Here is an 18,587-nt window from a genome sequence, read left to right as displayed (position 1 = left end):
TGGCAGCTTTGCAGCTATAACAGTGCACAAAGCAAGGTCCAAAAAAACACTGATGAGCAAGTTTGGGGTGGAGGAACTTGACTGTCCTGACCTCTTTTTTTTTTTCTTTGCCACTTCAGCAGAGTATTTTGCCGGGAGTCTTGTTTCAACTTTGAAGTTCAAGCTCCTCCCTTCGCATCCGCACATCATTGTGGCTTTTTCATCAGTTTATTTACCAATCAAACATAGTATAATGGAGAAAAAGAAAAAACAAAAGAAACAAAGCACACAAAGAACCCCATATCAGTTTTCTTCCCTCCTACAAGCCCTCCTGAAACCCCCCAGCCTTCCTACCTCCCTGTACCCTCCCCTCCCATACCCCCCGACCTCACCCCCCTTACTTTACTCCCAAATCCTACTTCTATTTCCACATTACCCTCTACTCCTAAAAACTCCTTAAACGGTCTCCCCTAATCTCTCCATGTCTGGATTTCACCGTCTAGCTACATCTGGACCTCGAAACTATATACCCCAAACCTCGGCAGCCCTCATTGAACATTTATACTCTGCCCATCCCCTCCATTTCTTCTCGTAGGATTCCATTTCCTCCCCTTCGCTAAACCTAAGATTCTTCAGGCTTTGAATATCGTTAATTCTATTGAACCAGTCCCGCATCGTAGGTCTTCCTTTCACCTGCCAGGATCTAGGAATAAGGCTTTTGGCCACATTGGTAAGCTGTGGTATTAATGTTTTCATATATGCCTTCGTGGGCATTTCACTCTTATGAAATAGACACTCCCATGGGTCGTCCGGGATGGCAATATTGGTGATCTCTTTTATTATTCTCCTAACCTCCCCCCAATATCTTTTAATTTCCGGGCACTGCCACCAAATATGCGCCATTGTTCCTATTTCGTTGCATCCCCGCCAGCATAATTTTGATGTTTCCTTCTGAAATTTGTGCACTCTATCGGGGGTCATGTACATTCTCACCAAACACTTATAGTTCAGCTCCAGTAACTTACAGTTAACTGAAGTGACATTGACCCTTCCCAATATCTGCCACACTTCCGAGTCTTTAAGCTTACTATCCAATTCCATCTCCCACTTCTTAATAAATGGCGGGACCGCCAAGTCCCCCATTTCTCTTAATACCTTATAGATCTTGGAGAACCCTTGCTTCCTTTTTTTCTCCATACATATTTTCTCTAATGGAAGTAAATTTTCGACCGTTCTGATTGGATGCGGGAGTGAGTCAATAAAATGAATCAGTTGGTTGTATCGCCATGGGTCTATGACTAGCAAATTATCCTTATCTTTAAGTTCTTGGTATGTGCAGATTTTGCCCTGTCTCATGACGTCTTTTAATTGGGTGTCCTCCTCCAGTATCCACTTCCCAAACAAGTCCTCAATCCCTGGTACAAAGTATTCTGTGTCCTTAAGTGGTATTAGGGGTGAATTATATTCCCAGTGTTCCCTTTTGTGCAAATTGTCCCAAATTTTTAGTGCGTGTCTCGTGATATCCTGTGTACTGGCGCTACATTTTCTTAAGTGTGGTGGGACCCATACAATCCTACTCATCGTGGCTTCGCTAATTATATTTTCCATTTTTACCCATTGTTTTACTCCTGCTAAGGCGATAGCCTCATAATACTTTCTAATATCTGGTGCTCCCCACCCCCCCTTCGATTTTTCTTTAGTTAACAGTGTAAAACTTAAACAGGGTTTCTTTCCTCTCCAGATAAATTTTAAAAACATCGTGTGTAGACTTTTGAGGTAAACTTGTGGAAGTGATATTGGCAGCATCTGCATTTTATATGTGATTTTGGGTTAAATTACCATCTTGTATAGGTTAATTTCCTTCTCCCCAAGATAACTGACCTCGTGAGATTTTATTCAATTCATTCTTGATCTTGTTAAGGAAAGGAATGAAATTGACCTGAAACATGGTCTCTTTTGATGTGGTTATTTTAACTCCTAAATAGTTAAGTTCCTTCTTCCCCCATATAAATGGAAAATGTTTTTGATATGTGTTGTCTCCGGGCTTGCGATTGTTAATGTCTAACGTTTCCGATTTGGCCGGGTTGATCTTAAAATTGGAGAGCTTCCCATATTCTGTTAGGGTAAATATCAGATTCGGTAGGGTAATCCTCGGACGAGTGACATAGAACAAAATATCGTCCGCAAAGGCAGCCAATTTGTACTCATCTTTACCCATTTTTAGCCCACTAATGTCCGGGTTTTGCCTTATCTTGGTGAGGAGGGGTTCGAGGGCCAACACAAATAGCAAAGCGGAGAGTGGGCACCCCTGTCTTGTGCCATTGTACATCTCGAAAGGCTCCGAGAGTAAGCCGTTTACCTTCACTCTAGTTGTGGGTCGAAGATATAGTGCCTTGATCCATCTGAGGAATCTGTCCCCAAGTCCAATCTCCTCCAATGTACCTATCATGAAGCCCCAGTCCACTCTGTCAAACGCTTTTTCAGCGTCTATTGACAGAAGTAGTCCTGGGGCTCCACTCTCTTGATTTTCTGCACTGCCAATAGAGTTTTGATACCATTGTCTCTGCCCTCTCTTCCTGGTATAAAACCAACTTGATCTGAGTGTATGATCTCATTGATTATCTGTTTCAATCTTTCAGCTAACACTTTGGCAAATTATTTTGTATCCACATTTAGAAGTGATCTGGGCCTGTAGCTGGAACAGAGTGTGCTGTCCTTGTCCTCTTTCAGGATAATAACAATGTTGGCTTCAAACGCTTCCCTCCTCATCTCCCATTTGTCACCGATCCTATTCATATAAGAGCACATTTTGGGAATTAAATAGTCCTGATATTTTATATAATATAGGACTGTCAGCCCATCTGGGCCTGGGCTTTTGCCTACTGGCGTTTCCTTAAGTGCCTTTCTTAACTCCTCCTCCGATATAGGGGCCTCTAAAGCACTTTGATCAGTATCAGGTATTTTAGCTATTCCGATATCTTTCAGATAATCTTTTATTTTCACTCGTTTTTTTTTTTCTCAACTCCTGTGTATCGTTTTTATTAATTGCATATAACCCCCCCATAGTACACTTGGAATGTTGACGCTATGTCGCTATTTTTATATCTAAAATCGCCTGTCCTTGTTTTTATTTTTTTAACATAGTTAGAATTTTTCTTTTTTCTCAGGGCCCTTGCCAAAAATTTACCCGGTTTGTTTCCACCTATGTATATTTCTTTTTTCACTAGGTTGTATACCTTGCGAGTTTCTTGTTCCACTAGGTCCCGCATTGCTTCTCTTTTTTTATATAATCTTACCAAAACCTCCCCATCACCCGTTTTCTTATGTTGTTGTTCTAAATCAAATATTTCTTTAATCAGGGCTAGCTTATCTTTCTCATTTCTTTTTTTTTCTCAGATCCCACCATCATGTAGATGCCTCTTATGTACGCTTTATGCGCCTCCCAGACTGTGGCCTCTGTAATCTCGCCTGGCACATTTATTTTGAAGTACCATTCTAGCTCTTCTTTGATTCGCTTGTCAATTTCTTTATCTTGGAGAAGGTACTCATTTAATCTCCAGCTATTGCCCTGTTTTTGGCGCTCCCCTATTTTCAGTTGTAAACTCACAGGTGCGTGGTCTGAGAAGGTCATTGTTCCAATGTTTGTACCCACCACCTCCTCTAGTAACCAGTGCTCCATTAAGAAGAAGTCTAGTCTCGAATACGTCGCATGCACGGGGGAGTAGAATGTGTAGTCTCTTACATTTTTATGTTGCATCCTCCACAAATCTACAAGTTGATACTGATGCAGCTTCTTTTTCAATTTATTCATACATACTCCTCCCGTCCCCCGTGCCTGGGATGTACTGTCTTTCCCTGGTTCCAAGCAGAGATTAAAATCTCCTGCCATTATGGACCCCCCCTTTTTGAATTCCTCAAAGTTCGCTAGAACTCCCATTAGATACCTATTTGAGTTCTTATTCGGGCCATATATATTTGCTAGTGAGTATTCTGATCCGTTTAATTTTCCTCTTATAAACAAATAGCGCCCCTCTGGATTGTTCATTCTCTCTTCAAGCTTGAACCTTACTTCCTTGGCGAACCCTATAGCGACTCCTTTTGCGCCACTAGTCGGAGAGTCTCCATAATACCAAACTGGGAAGTCCCTAGAAAAATTTTTTTGACTCTTACCAAGAAAAAAGTGAGTTTCCTGTAACAAGACCACATCTGCTTTAAAAAATTTCAGTTCACCCATTATATTAGCACATTTTATAGGGGAGTTCAGTCCTCTTACGTTATATGAAATTAAATTTAAGCTAGCCATTTTTTCTTACAGTACTGGAGACTGTTCCTGACCGACCAGAGGAGTAGGAGTCAAAATAGTGATTACCCAACGCTACCCCCCTCCCCAACCCCCTTCCCCCCATCCCCCCTCCACCTCCCCCCCTCTCCCTTTCAATTGGGGAAGAAGGGTCTCCCCGTGACCCAACTAACCGGGGCCCCACTTACTCCTCCCGGCCCCACGGTTAGTCCCCTGGTGGTTGAACACAGCATGGCCACCATCGGAGCTAATATTCCCCCCAGCTTTTTAAGGGGGTTCCTCGGCCCGTTCCCCTACCCCCCACCCTCCCCTCACCCACCAAGTGCCCCCTTCTTATTAGCCTTTTCAGACCCAGTTTATGCTCCCAAGCCAATTTTACGAGGCCGTTTACCTTTTACTTCTTCTTCCCATCTAGTCTTTTTGTTTTAAATACAGGCTGCCAAGCTTGCGATATTTCTGAGCTATCTGCGTTTTCAGATTTTTCCCACCAACCCGGTATTTCTATTAGTGGTACACTTAGGAGATTGCAGATTTTTATTGTGTCTTCTGGGAATCTTAACACTGCAGAGCTTCCTTCTGTCCTGTTAAGCAGGCTGGGAATCCCCAAAAATATTGGACATTATGTGCTTTGAGCTGGGCAAGCAGGGGTTTCAGGATTTTTCTCCTGGCCAAGGTCTCCGCTGCCAGGTCTGGGAAGATCTGCAGGGTTGTCTCTCCGTATTTGGCTGGTTGGTTGTTTTTTTAGTCCCATCTTAATCTGTTCTATATCTTGGAAATTGTGGAATCGTGCAAAAACATCTATTGGGGCGTCTTTAGCTACATCTGCGGGTTTTCTGATTCGATGTATTCTTTCAAACTTAATTTTGGTGATCACGCTTGATGACTTTATCATATGCCCAAAGATTTTCTCCATCTTTCCCTGCAAATCCTCTTCTTCTTCTTGTGACTTCGGGAGGCATCTAATCCTGAGGTTCTTCCTTCTATTCCTATTCTCCTGATCTTCCATGTTGTATAATACCCTCCTCTGATCTTTCTGCACTTCATTTATTTGTACCTTAAGTTTTTTTATCTCCTCCCCCTGCTCGTCCAGCCTATCCTCCGTTTCTTCCACCCTTTTGACAATGTGATTCATGTCTTCATGTAGTTTTGCTATTTTGCCTTTTATAAATGTTTCCAATCTTGCAAACATTTCATCCATTTTGCTCTTGGTTGGTAACTGTTTTTTTTGTTTGGGTTCCAGACTAGCTTCTTCTTCTGAGACCATTGGTACCTCACCCCCTCCTAAACTGGTCGCAGCTTCTTCAAGCTGTCTTCTTGCTCCAGTCTTTAGACTAACTTCTGATGCTTTATTTTTAGCCATCGATTGTTTGCCCGGGCTTTCTTTACTCCCTTCTTGGACCATATATTTTTTAATGGTTCCTGGGCTTGCACTCAGTCTGGGTGGGTTGGGGGGATTCGCTGCAGCCCCTTTCACTGATTTACCTCTCATTTCACGTTATAGCGGGCGTTTTAATCCTCCCACTTTGGTAGGGTAGTTACAGGCCCCGTCTCCACTTCTCGACCAGAACACTACACCCCCTAACCACCCCTCTTTCTTTTCATCTAAACTCCTCGTGGGCGGATCCGACCCAGTCTGCCTCCCCAGACCCAGGCAAATCCTCTCCCAATGTCCACCACCTCTAAATGCAACTGCTCACTAATGAGGCCCCAGGTGGATATGGGTCTCACTCCCCTCAGGCATACATGCGACCCTGAGCTTTCAGGTAATTCAGTTCTTTATATAGCTATTATAGTACCCTTGGCCTTTTCTCTTCTTTTTGTTTATGCCCGGATTTCTCAACACATATTTAATGTTCTCGTCTTTTCGTGGCAAGAGTGCCTGGGTATGTCTCTTAAACCGCCCCGAAGTTAACTTTACTCTCCCTTTAACCGCGTATAGAATTCAAGCAGAGCTAAAAAAAAAACAGTGTGCTTCTTTACATATAAAACAAATTTCTTATGTCCTAGGCTCACGAATCATAAAAACCAGTATCGATCAGTGCAGATTTTATCTCACCATAAACCTTTAGGTATAGTCGTTAGCCCTTTATAATATAAACATTGCCATTGTTACTTGCGATTAATAGGGGGTCTGGTTTTCATCTCCAGCGACCTTTCTCTCTCTTTTCCTTTGGTTAATGCGGGCTCCTCATCTCCAGAGCTGTATCCTATCCATTTAATCGATGATTCCGTACGGCTCCCCCACTGTTCTGGACGCCCCAAGAAGCAGGTGTACGCCCAGCGCTGTAGGAGCCGGTGATCCTCCGCCAGCCCTGGCTGCGGTCCCCGCAGTGCCGCTGTGGGATCGTACGGGGAAACGGTGGGGAAAGGGGGGGGTCAATCCGAGCCGTGGGGGCCCAGGACAGCCCTTCCCTACTCGAACATCTCAGGGAGGGCTCGGGGGAGGCTCACGGGCTTCGCAGGCTCAGCCCTCGCTCCAACACAGCGACCACATCCTGTCCCTCCCACCCCGTGCTTGACTGTCCTTACCTTAATCCGATAGAACACCTTTGGGATGAATTAGAACGGAGACTGCAAGCCAGGCCTTCTTGTCCAACATCAGTGCCTGACCTAAAAAATGTGCTTCTGGAAGAATGGTCAAACATTCCCATAGACACACTCCTAAACCTTGTGGACAGCCTTCTCAGAAGAGTTGAATTGAAGCTGTTATTGCTGCAAAAGGTGGGCCAACTCAATATTGAACCCTACAGACTAAGACTGGGATGCCATTAAAGTTCATGTGCGTGTAAAGGCAGGCGTCCAGGCATCCAAATGCTTTGGACAATATTATATATATATATATATATATATATATATATATATATATATATATGCACAGTATATCCAGGTATCCAGGTACTCTGCTCTTCCAAGTCACCCCTTGTGTCTACTCCCCCCCCCCCACCGTTCCTTGGTTCCACCTCCCTACCCACCCCCCAGTGCCTCTGCTTTTAGAGAATACAGAACCAAGTATCATTTTGTGGTGCTAAGTAATTGGTCTAGAATTTGGTAATGATAACAAGAAAAGCAGTAAAAAAAAGATCTCCTGCAACCAGCAACAATAGATCCCCCCAGAAACAATATATCCGCCCACAACAAAATAACCCCCCCCCAGCAACAATAAATCCACCCCAGCAACAATAGACCTCAGCAATCAACAATAGATCTCCCAGTAGCCAGCATCACTAGACCCTACAGCAGCCAGCAGTAGATAACTCCCAGCAACAATCGATTCCCCTGTAACAATAGATCACCCGCCAGCAACAATAGACCTCCCCAGCAACTTTGGACCCCTTTGCAACAATAGATCCCTCAAACAACAATAGACCCTGCAGCTGCCAACAACAATAGACCCTCCAGCATGCCCCAGCACATCCTTGTCATTACATACATTTAGTGCTGGAGATGCCAGATTGCATTCCCCCATTTCAGCTGAAAAAAAGCCCTATTTAACATACCAGAAACTGTAAAAGACACAAAAAAAATAAAATCAGTTTGAGTCTTGGTGTTTCCCCTCTCTAACGCTGCTGCCCAAATGATCCATCTATCTATTCCATCCAGACTGTATACAACCCAAACATCTAGATTCCCAAGTATACTTGTATAGGATAACCAGTTGAAGGGGTGCTCATGCAGTACTTTGAACAGAAAATAAAGGCTGTTTGGCCTAAAGAAGGAGGGGGAGGGGAAAAAATTTTCCCCAGGGACTTTTAAGGTGCTATTTAATCAACAGTATAATCAAAAATTCTGTACAATCATCTTAAATAAAATTAATGTTTTATTAAATCACAATTAAAATATCCATGCCTCACTTGAGGAGTGGGACATGTTCTTAAGAACAATTTGACATAGACAATGTCACCCAAAATTATTCACATTAGACAATGCAACAAAAAGCAACTACTTAAAAGTGCCATGACAATCTGCCGCTCGACATGTTTCGCTCTAATACAAGCTTCTTCAGGAGTTTAAAGGCAATGATTGTGGTGGACTCTAAATGATAGGAGATGCAGTACTTTGGCTAAAATATGGGGAATTAGCTGCGGAGACTGGAGCCATGGTGGGAAGATCTCACTTTAGGCGTTTCCAAAAGAAGCCAGGAACTGAAATAGCTCAGTCCCCATCCATATCTGTCAGTTTTATGTTGGTAAAGGCTAGCACCATTCTTCTTCTGTCTGATGGCACCTTGCAATATTTGGGCTAGGGTTGGAACATGAGGTTATGACAATTGATCCTGACTGTCGAAGTATGCAGACTGGGAACTTACCTGTACTGAAGACAGAGAAAGCCTTTGGTTGCTTTCATGCATGTCTTGTTTTCTTTTAAGGAACCAATAGATCCCCCCAGCAACAATAGATTCTCCAGCTGCCAACAACAATAGACCCTCCAGCACACCCTCGCACTCCTTGCAGTTACATACATTCAGTGCTGGAGGTGCCGAAACTGCATACCCCCGTTTCAGCTGAAAAAAAGCCCTATTTAACATACCAAAAACTGTGAAAGACACAAAAAAAAATCAGTTTGAGGCTTGGTGTTTCCCCTCTCTAACGCTGCTACCCTAATCATCCATCCGGACTGTGTACAACCCAAACATCTAGATTCCCAAGTATACTTGTATAGGATAGCCAGTTTAAGGGGTTCTCATGCAGTCCTTTGGTTATAATATGGGGAATTAGATGCAGAGACTGGAGCCATGGTGTGAAGATCAAACTTTAGGAGTTTCCAAAAGAAGCCAGGAACTGAAATAGCTCATCAGTCCCCATCCATATCAGTTTTATGTTGGTAAAGGCTAGCACCATTCTTCTTCTATCTGATGGCACCTTGCAATATTTGGGCTAGGGGTGGAACATGAGGTTATGATAATGGATCCCGACTGTCAAAGTATGCAGACTGGGAACTTACCTGTACTAAAGACAGAGACAGCCTTTGGTTGCTTCCATGCATGTCTTGTTTCCTTTAACACCTGTTTAGTTACTACATTTTGCTCAGAATCAATGTTCTCTGCACTGAAATCTGAACGTACCTCATTAACATAGACTCAAAGGTGTTGATTTACTAAGAACAGAGAGTGCAAAATTTGGTGCAGCTATGCACCGTAGCCAATAAGCTTCTAACTTCAGTTTGTTTAATTAAGTTTAGAAAAAAAACAAAAAACTGGAAGCTGATTGGTTTCTGTGCAGAGCTGCACCAGATTTTATACGCTCCAGTTTTAGTAAATCAACCCCAAAGTGTTAGCATGATGTTTATATTCTGTGTACAGAAAAGCTTATAAGATTGAACAGTTGACTTTTGGTAATTACTCGTTTAGCTACTCTACAAAGATTTTTTATCTTTAATGCTCATTCTGTAAAAAAAATTATAACATTTTCAAGCTTTATTTTTATTTTATTGATTTTTTTTTACAGTCCATCCTTTCTTTAAGAAAAGAGAGATATATAGGCTTGAATCACAGCATATTTTCGTAATCTGAACAGGGGAAATATATATAAATCTCAGGAGCGTGAAAATTAATGCGCCTCATATTTCATAAATAGAAATGGTAGCCAAAATGCAGATGATGGATTAGTCAATTTCCATACTCAGGTAAAATACAATAACAATGAAAGAGATATTATATGTGAGAAATATGAAGGAGCAGTCACCTGCCTGGTGCAATCCTTCACCCTGGGATGCTGATAAAACATTTGCTGAAACACTTGATGCAATTATTATGATGGTATAAATCAAATCTGCCCATCCAGTGCGTGCAGAATAGGAAGATAAACACCTCTTTTGCAAACCTTCTTCTAAATTCATAATAAAAGCAGAGGTCTCAACTGTAGAGAATTGCAAATATATTATGAAGCTGTACACCCTAATCAAGATGCCTCCGTGTTAATCTGTAAGAGTAACAGCAAATGGACATATTAAGAGATTATTATATAGAAGGTAAAATCTACCTGAAAGTTACTTGGACCTTCTTAAATGAACAGTCACCAGTGAGCAGACCAGACCTGCTATGAATACAATTCACTTACTATAAAGACAAGCAGATCATCAGTTTATTCGTGGAATAAAAGTGCGTTTGGGTACAGTTTGCTTTATAGTCAGAAGACCAGTGTATGATGTAGCCCAGTGTCCAAACAAGTTCACCCAGTGCTCAGGGAAAAGATGCCAAAGCGCACATCATGCCAAACTTCTCCCCCATTGGAAGAGCAGGGCTAAGAGCAACACACGGCGTGCTGTGTCAAACCGTATATTATGGTTGTGGCATGTACCAAAATGTATGGCACATCACAGAGATCTGATCTTAGGAGTTTAACAATGGTCCTGCAATAAAATATGGGGCTAACAGTGGTGAAGGAAGAAATGCCCAGATACCGTATCCTGTGTTGGTGGTGGCAATGCAAGGAGAAAAATGCCCCTGTGCTGGTGGTGTTACTGGAATGAAAAAAATGGCCCTGTGTTAGTGGTGTTACTGGAATTAAAATAATGCTCCTGTGTTGGTGGTATTACTGGAAGGAAATAAATGCCCCTTTGTTGGTGGTGTTACTGAATGGGAAAAAATGCCCCTTTGTCGGTGGTGTTACTGAAAGGGAAAAATGGCTCTTTGTCGGTGGTGTTACTAAAAGGAAACAAAATCCCCTCATTGGTGGTGTTACTGAGAGGAAAAAAAGCCTCTTTGTGGGTGATGTTGCTGAAAGGGAAAAATGGCCCTTTGGCGGTGGTGTTACTTAAGGGGAAAAATGGCCCTTTGTCGGTGGTGTTACTGAAAGGAAAAAAAGCCCCTCATTGGTGATGTTACTGAAAGGAAAAAAAAGTCCCTCGTTGGTGGTGCTACTGGAAGAAAAAAAACTGGAAGAAAAAAAAATGCCCCTAATTGATGGTATTACTGGAAGGAAAAAATTGTCCCTGTGTTAGTGATGTTACTGGAAGGAATAAAAAGCCCCTCATTGGTGGTGTTACTGGAAGGAAAGAAATGCCCCCGTGTTGGTGGTGTTACTGGAAGGAAAAAAATGCTCCTCATTGTTGATCTTACTGGAAGGAAAAAAATGCCCCTGTGTTGGTGGTGTTACTGAAAGGAAAAAAAGCCCCTCGTTGGTGGTGCTACTGGAAGAAAAAAAATGCTCCTCATTGGTGGTGTTACTGGAAGGAAAAGATACCCCCGTGTTGGCGGTGTTACTAGAAGGAGAAAATCACCCTGCTTGGATGGTGTCACTGGATGAAAAAATGCCATTGCATTAGCAAGCATCAGTGGAAAAAATAAAATGCTGCTGCATCTAAATCTGAATTCAAGGGCAGTTGATAGCATTGTGCAATATAGTAGGGCCTGACTGGCTCACATTTTATTATCCTCCATCTTCCAGTGTTTTTTTTTTTTTATTGAAGAAACATCTAAATTTCATTTAGAATATTTAATACAAGACACCCTCACATTTTTTTGAATCGGTTGTAAACCAGTTTAGTCCATCTTCTCAGCACGGTGCTGACCTGGGAAGGAAGGCAGCTTCTTCTGCTTCCCATCTCTGATCTTCTGCTTCCCATCTCTGATCATGTCATATGTAACATATAAAGGGGAGACAGGAAGAAGGGTAGTCGCCTTCCCACCCTGTGGGTGTCCATACTGAGATGAAGGGCTGTTCTCAGTAGGCACCCACTCTCATTTCTTTCTTCCACTCACAGTAAGCTGTCATTGGAAGGAGGAGAAAGCAGAATCCTTCCTCTAGCAGCTATTGCAGCCCTTGCTCCGAGGGGATCGAAGCCACCGTTACTGACAATCAGCAGGCAGCCAGAGAATGGAATTCCTGCATGCTCCTAGTATTAGTGAAGGGGGTGCAGCTTGCCATGTGCCCCCTCCTCCTAGCCACAGCCATTTAGGGCAAAGTGACTGGTTCTCTTGATAGGACTCCCCCTCACCCACCCACTAAATCTGACCTTCCCTGCACTTACATTTTCTGTGGGCGTGCAGAGTTTCACTGTCAGTATTGTCAGTAGCTTACACAGAAGCCTGCATCAACCTTCAACGCTACCCCACCTGGTCCTAACACCTACTGTATATGGGAAAGAGATAACCCAACCCACATTACACACCCAAGGGGTGGGTTACACATAAAGGGGTAGTAACCCCCTTTTACAAATATGTACAGTGCATATACAGGAGAAGCAAGAAGCAAAATCAGTCAGGGCATATGTTGTTTCCATTTTCTCCTCCACCTACACTGTCCCTGTTAGGCCACTAAGGGCATGGAGATAGAATCTCAACTGCATTAGGTCATTGCATTCCACAGTTCCCATAGCAGTCACTGCAACAAAATGGTGACACTCCAGCCACTCTTTTACATCTATCTTATACACTAGTTTTTCACATTATATAGCAGACTTGTAAGCATGGTAATGTCCTCTTGATCTCAAGAAGAGTTTCCATTAAGGGTGAATACATAACTCTCTTTAGAGCTAGGTATACTCTCAACATTGAAAGTGGCCTAAAGACCATCCCCAGGTTAGGGAGAAAACTCACCCCCGACCCCTTTGCTTGGGCTGCCCCTCTACCGACCACATTTTTTGAAGTTATTTTATTGCTGTGCAAACCTATTTTCTGTCCTTGCAGTAAAGCATTCTAAAAGGCGGATTGCATATACAGTCATTTATTGGGACACTAGTGGAGAGTAAGCTTAAGGCCAGAAGAAAGTGAGTAACCGAGATGGTGGAGTCCTCTCCTGTTAAGGTGCGTCGATACCCTAGCCTAGTCAAGTCATGTGAGAAGAAGATGGGGGTCTTTGGCCAGCATGATTGGCCAGCAAGATCCTTACTAATGGCCAACCAGGGGCCTCCTTACATGTTTAAAACAAATTAGTTCCCATAGTGATAGATGCTTATGGGGCTGTGGTCAGCGAGGAGATGAAACCCATATTTGGTGGTCCTGCTCCCACCTTGTGGGATTTTTGGTTGAGGGTCTTCGGACTGTTCACCCTCTTCAATGTTCCTATCCTCAAGGACGCCATTGCTCCATGTCCGATCCTGGGCCTCATCTCCTACCAGCAGGAATTGGTCACTTTCCTATTTATTGCAGCCAAGCATGCAATAGCTAGGGCCTGGAAAAGGCCGGCTACTTTGTTTGCAGAGGTGAAGAGCATCCTGACAATCCTTATGATCAATGAAAAGATGACCAGTATCCTCCGCGACACTCATGCTAAGGTTCTCAAGGTGTGGGCCCTGTGGTGGTCTTACGATCTTTCAACCTTGCACCCGACCAGCCTAGGCCTCTCTAATTAACCTTCTTCACCTCCCAGCCTGGGGGAACTTCCCTTCCTTTCCTTGCTTGTATCCCTCTTTCTTCTCCTACTACCCTTCCCCTCTTCCCTCACTCCTCTTCCTGTCACCCTGCCCCTCCTTCCTTTTTATCACCCCCTTCCTCAATGAATTACCTTTTTTTTCCTTTTTTTGTGGGTTCAGGTTTTGTTCACCCCATATTTAAACGGACAGGTCTGCTCCCCTCACCTACCTCGGCCCCTGGGTCCTAGGGCTCAGGCACTCTGCATTGACCCCTGGCCTCCAGTTGGAGGGTCATTGTTGGTTATTAGTTTACACTCTATGACAAATTTTTTCTGTGTTTTTGCGTGAAATCCTGCATTGTGTCTCTTGCTCATATCCCCTGCGTGGGAATTTTACAACTGTTCTCTTTTTTGTCTTTCAATAAAATGATTGTACCAGAAAACAAATTAGATCTGGAGTCTATTGCTACCATATACGTAATATCCAAATGAAAATATATGTTTTCATATGTTGCATATTACAGCAATCTTGTGCTACTGCTGTCAGACCACTGCATGGTGGAAGGGAGGGACTGAAGGAGGCTGCCATGGAACTGCAAAACTAATAATTCTGTACAAATGTAATAAGGAGGAGATATCATGGAGCTCTTTTTGACATTTTGGAGCACCTCTTGCAAGAGGAGACTATGCAAACTCCATGAACAGCTGTTTTTATGGCAATCAGACCCAGGATGGCAGCTCTGAAAGACTTGAATGGTAATCACTGAACACCCCCCAGCCTTTAGCATTCATAGAAAATTGGGGACAACATATAAAACAGTGGCATTGCCAAGCTGTGACCCAGGCTTTGCTAAGCCTTGTCAATCATGGTAAATAATATGAGCATTATCTAGGAAATGTAGTTACTATGTCACTATACATATTCATTGTTTCCATAACAACTACTCAGTTCAAACAGAAGTCTTGGTCTGGAACCAGACACCATCAGCTCTAAAATAAAAGGTATTGTTAGTCTCCATTTATGTTGGGCTCCTATTGGATTGTCCTTTGGCCCCAATCTGTAACTGGCCTGAGAAACATAGCTGGTTTCTGTGGAAATGAATAGGAGGCTAAGCTTTCTGTAGGATATGTTCCCTTTTTTTCAGTTTCTAGCTTTGTCTAGGCTGTGGCTTTTTTTTTTCTCTAGGGTCCATGACCTCCGACCTTACGGTTGAAGATACCAGAGTTGACAAAAAGAGGAAGACTCATTATTCAGCACTCACAACACAAACATTGTGTCCACAGAAAGGCTCACGATGCATAGAGTGCACAGGGATCCATGCATTATTCAGGCAAGCAATCCCCTAAAAAGCTACGTAATTCTTACAGGCTGCCACTAAATAAAAAAGGAAAGGAAATGTTTGTGTGTTAAACTTGATGAGTGATTTTTTTTCTTCCAAGCATGGTGTAACATAAATCAGCACCATGCTCACAAGCATTATACCACCGGAGGACAGATCACTCTGTTTCGTACAGTAACTTCAAGAATATTTATTATTTTACAAACAAGTTAGGAATATGATCTGAATAACAAAAAATAGGCTGTGGTAGAATTATACTGACAAAATTACTTACAGATGTAGCACTGCCCTTGTGAGGGTCGCTGGTTGGGTTGCCACTTTTTCTTCAAGCTAAATCCGAACACTTTAGCGACGCACAGTAAAAATGTTTGGTTTTGGTATACACTATAGGATTGTAACAGACCTTGGACACCTTTGGGCACTCCAAAGAGAATAGTAGTGCTGGGCACATAGTGCCCCCTCACCCTCCTGTCATAATGTGTCCGGGTTTCAAGTGGACAGAAACCCGGACCGGGTGAATCCTGGACAGGTGGCAACCCTAGTCGCTGGGTAAATCAGTACCCCTCTGGTTGCCCTGACCCTGCAAATCCTCCACCACCTCTGACAACCTGAGCTCATACATTTTCTCTTGTAGTGATGATAACAATAAAACAGATACACTAGAATTAATAAAAACAATTAACTTGTTTACTTAGTAAAGTGAAAATGATTGGGAAAAGATCAATACAAGTTTACAGCTTAGAATGATATTTAATATAGGAGCCTTATCAGTAACTAAATGGCAATCACATATCAGTACAAACATTCAACAGTGAGAACTATAATCTATATACACAGCAAGGCACTTACAGTGCCTAAGTGAACAGGTTACAGGAGGGTAGAGGAATGGCTCTTATTGGTGTTAGACCCCTCTCTTCTGTTCCTCAACACACAGGTGCAGCACAATAAATACAAAATTAGAACCTTTAAAGTAAGAAACTATATTGAAATTAAACCTGCTCTTTCAGAGAGTTATTGGTGAATTGTAGCTATGTGAACTCAGTAGAAACAGATCCCTGAGGGGAGGAGGGAGGTAAGAAATAGTCCAGAATTACTGTGAGGCAATCCGGTTGATCGTCAGCTAGCCCTTGAAAACAATTGCATGCAAAGAATTTCTGATTGGCAGAGCAAAGCAACCTAAATCAATTGACTGTAATGAACGAAGAAGCAGATCCTCCTGTGTTGAACAAACTGCAGCTGAAATCACAGTGATCACTGACTTAACAATGTCGCTCTCTGTAGAACTACAAGTAGCAGCGGCAATAAAAGGTAAAGATGTCTGTATATAGTGTCTATGATGTTTGATGTTTGACCTAGATCCATGGCACTAGGGATGATAGATGATGCAGGAGACAATGGTGTCTATAAACAGTGTCTATTAGGTTGGGTTTCTGGGTAAACGCCAACGTAATTTCCTGACCTAACCCGAATCAGATCGAGGCTTGGACTGCACGCCGATCCCGGGAGACAAAGAGGCGTAAGTAAGCCCCGAAAACACACCGCTAGAAAGATTCAGTGCACTAGATTTGTGAGTGCACATTTTATATATTTACCTTAATGATTTAATTAATACATTTTAAAACATGTTGTGCAATGATGGATGTCTGCTTTTATGAGATATCAAGACTAATGTGGAGGTGTAAGGAGTAACTTTTGGAAACCTATTTGGAAAATCCCAGATAAACCCATAAACGTGGAGTGGTTAACCCTGTATAAACCAAAGACGGAATATTTTCTGGTTTCTGGTGAGTGTCCATTTCAGAAGGTGGTGGTGTTTCACGAATTGGTGAAAAGTTTTTTAAACCACCGATTTGTGCACGTGGGATTAGAATAATCAGCTTGTGAAGAGGATTATTGGGACTATTGTTAAAAACATTTTATTATTCAACATTTTTCATTGTATATTCATATTTTCTACTATATATATATATATATATATATATATATATATATATATATATATATACACAGTGGGGACGGAAAGTATTCAGACCCCCTTAAATTTTTCACTCTTTGTTATATTGCAGCCATTTGCTAAAATCATTTAAGTTCATTTTTTTCCTCATTAATGTACACACAGCACCCCATATTGACAGAAAAACACAGAATTATTGACATTTTTGCAGATTTATTAAAAAAGAAAAACTGATACATCACATGGTCCTAAGTATTCAGACCCTTTGCTGTTACACTCATATATTTAATTCAGGTGCTGTCCATTTCTTCTGATCATCCTTGAGATGGTTCTACACCTTCATTTGAGTCCAGCTGTGTTTGATTATACTGATTGGACTTGATTAGAAAAGCCACATACCTGTCTATATAAGACCTTACAGCTCACAGTGCATGTCAGAGTAAATGAGAATCATAAGTTCAAAGGAACTGCCTGAAGAGCTCAGAGACAGAATTGTGGTAAGGCACAGATCTGGACAAGGTTACAAAAAAGATTTCTGCTGCACTTAAGGTCCCTAAGAGCACAGTGGCCTCCATAATCCTTAAATGGAAGACGTTTGGGACGACCAGAACCCTTCCTAGAGCTGGCCGTCCGGCCAAACTGAGCTATTGGGGGAGAAGAGCCTTGGTGAGAGAGGTAAAGAAGAACCCAAAAATCACTGTGGCTGAGCTCCAGAGATGCAGTCAGGAGATGGGAGAAAGTTGTAGAAAGTCAACCATCACTGCAGCCCTCCACCAGTCGGGGCTTTATGGCAGAGTGGCCCGACGGAAGCCTCTCCTCAGTGCAAGACACATGAGAAAAAGGAAAAGAAAGGCGCCTCTAAGTGCAGTATGCAAAATTTAATAAAGTGCACAAAGGGTTAAAAGCACTTAAAAGATTGTTGAGTGTTAAAAAACATGATAAAATCAGGAGTCCTCATCTGTGACATGTGTCCAACATGCATGAGAATGCTTTACAGCTGCTAGACGGCTCTACACAGCTCTCTACCATCATGCTGAGGATGGACACATGCCACAGATGAGGACTCCTGATTTTATCATGTTTTTTAACACTCTACAATCTTTTAAGTGCTTTTAACCCTTTGTGCACTTTATTAAATTTTGCATACTGCACTTAGAGGCGCCTTTCTTTTCCTTTTTTATATCTTCAAAGTTGCTTCTGCTCTAACCAAAGTGCTGCCAGAAGTACCACCTCATCACTATCATCCCTCTGACCAGCTACCCACCTCCACCAAAGCGCCCTTATCTCATCTCTGTTTCAAGACACATGAAAGCCCGCATGGAGTTTGCTAAAAAACACCTGATGGACTCCAAGATGGTGAGAATCATGAGGTCAAAGGAACTACCTGAAGAGCTCAGAGACAGAATTGTGGCAAGGCACAGATCTGGCCAAGGTTACATAAAAGTTTCTGCTGCACTTAAGGTTTCTAAGAGCACAGTGGCCTCCATTATCCTTAAATGGAAGACGTTTGGGACGACCAGAACCCTTACTAGAGCGGGCCGTCTGGCCAAACTGAGCTATCGGGGGAGAAGAGCCTTGGTGAGAGAGGTAAAGAAGAACCCAAAGATCACTGTGGCTGAGCTCCAGAGATGCAGTTGGGAGATGGGAGAGAGTTGTAGAAAGTCAACCATCACTGCAGCCCTCCACCAGTTGGGGCTTTATGGCAGAGTGGGCCGATGGAAGCC

Source organism: Aquarana catesbeiana, linkage group LG11, assembly GCF_042186555.1.
Source record: "Aquarana catesbeiana isolate 2022-GZ linkage group LG11, ASM4218655v1, whole genome shotgun sequence".
Classification (NCBI taxonomy): Eukaryota; Metazoa; Chordata; class Amphibia; order Anura; family Ranidae; genus Aquarana; species Aquarana catesbeiana.
Note: the sequence above shows the minus strand (reverse complement) of the source record.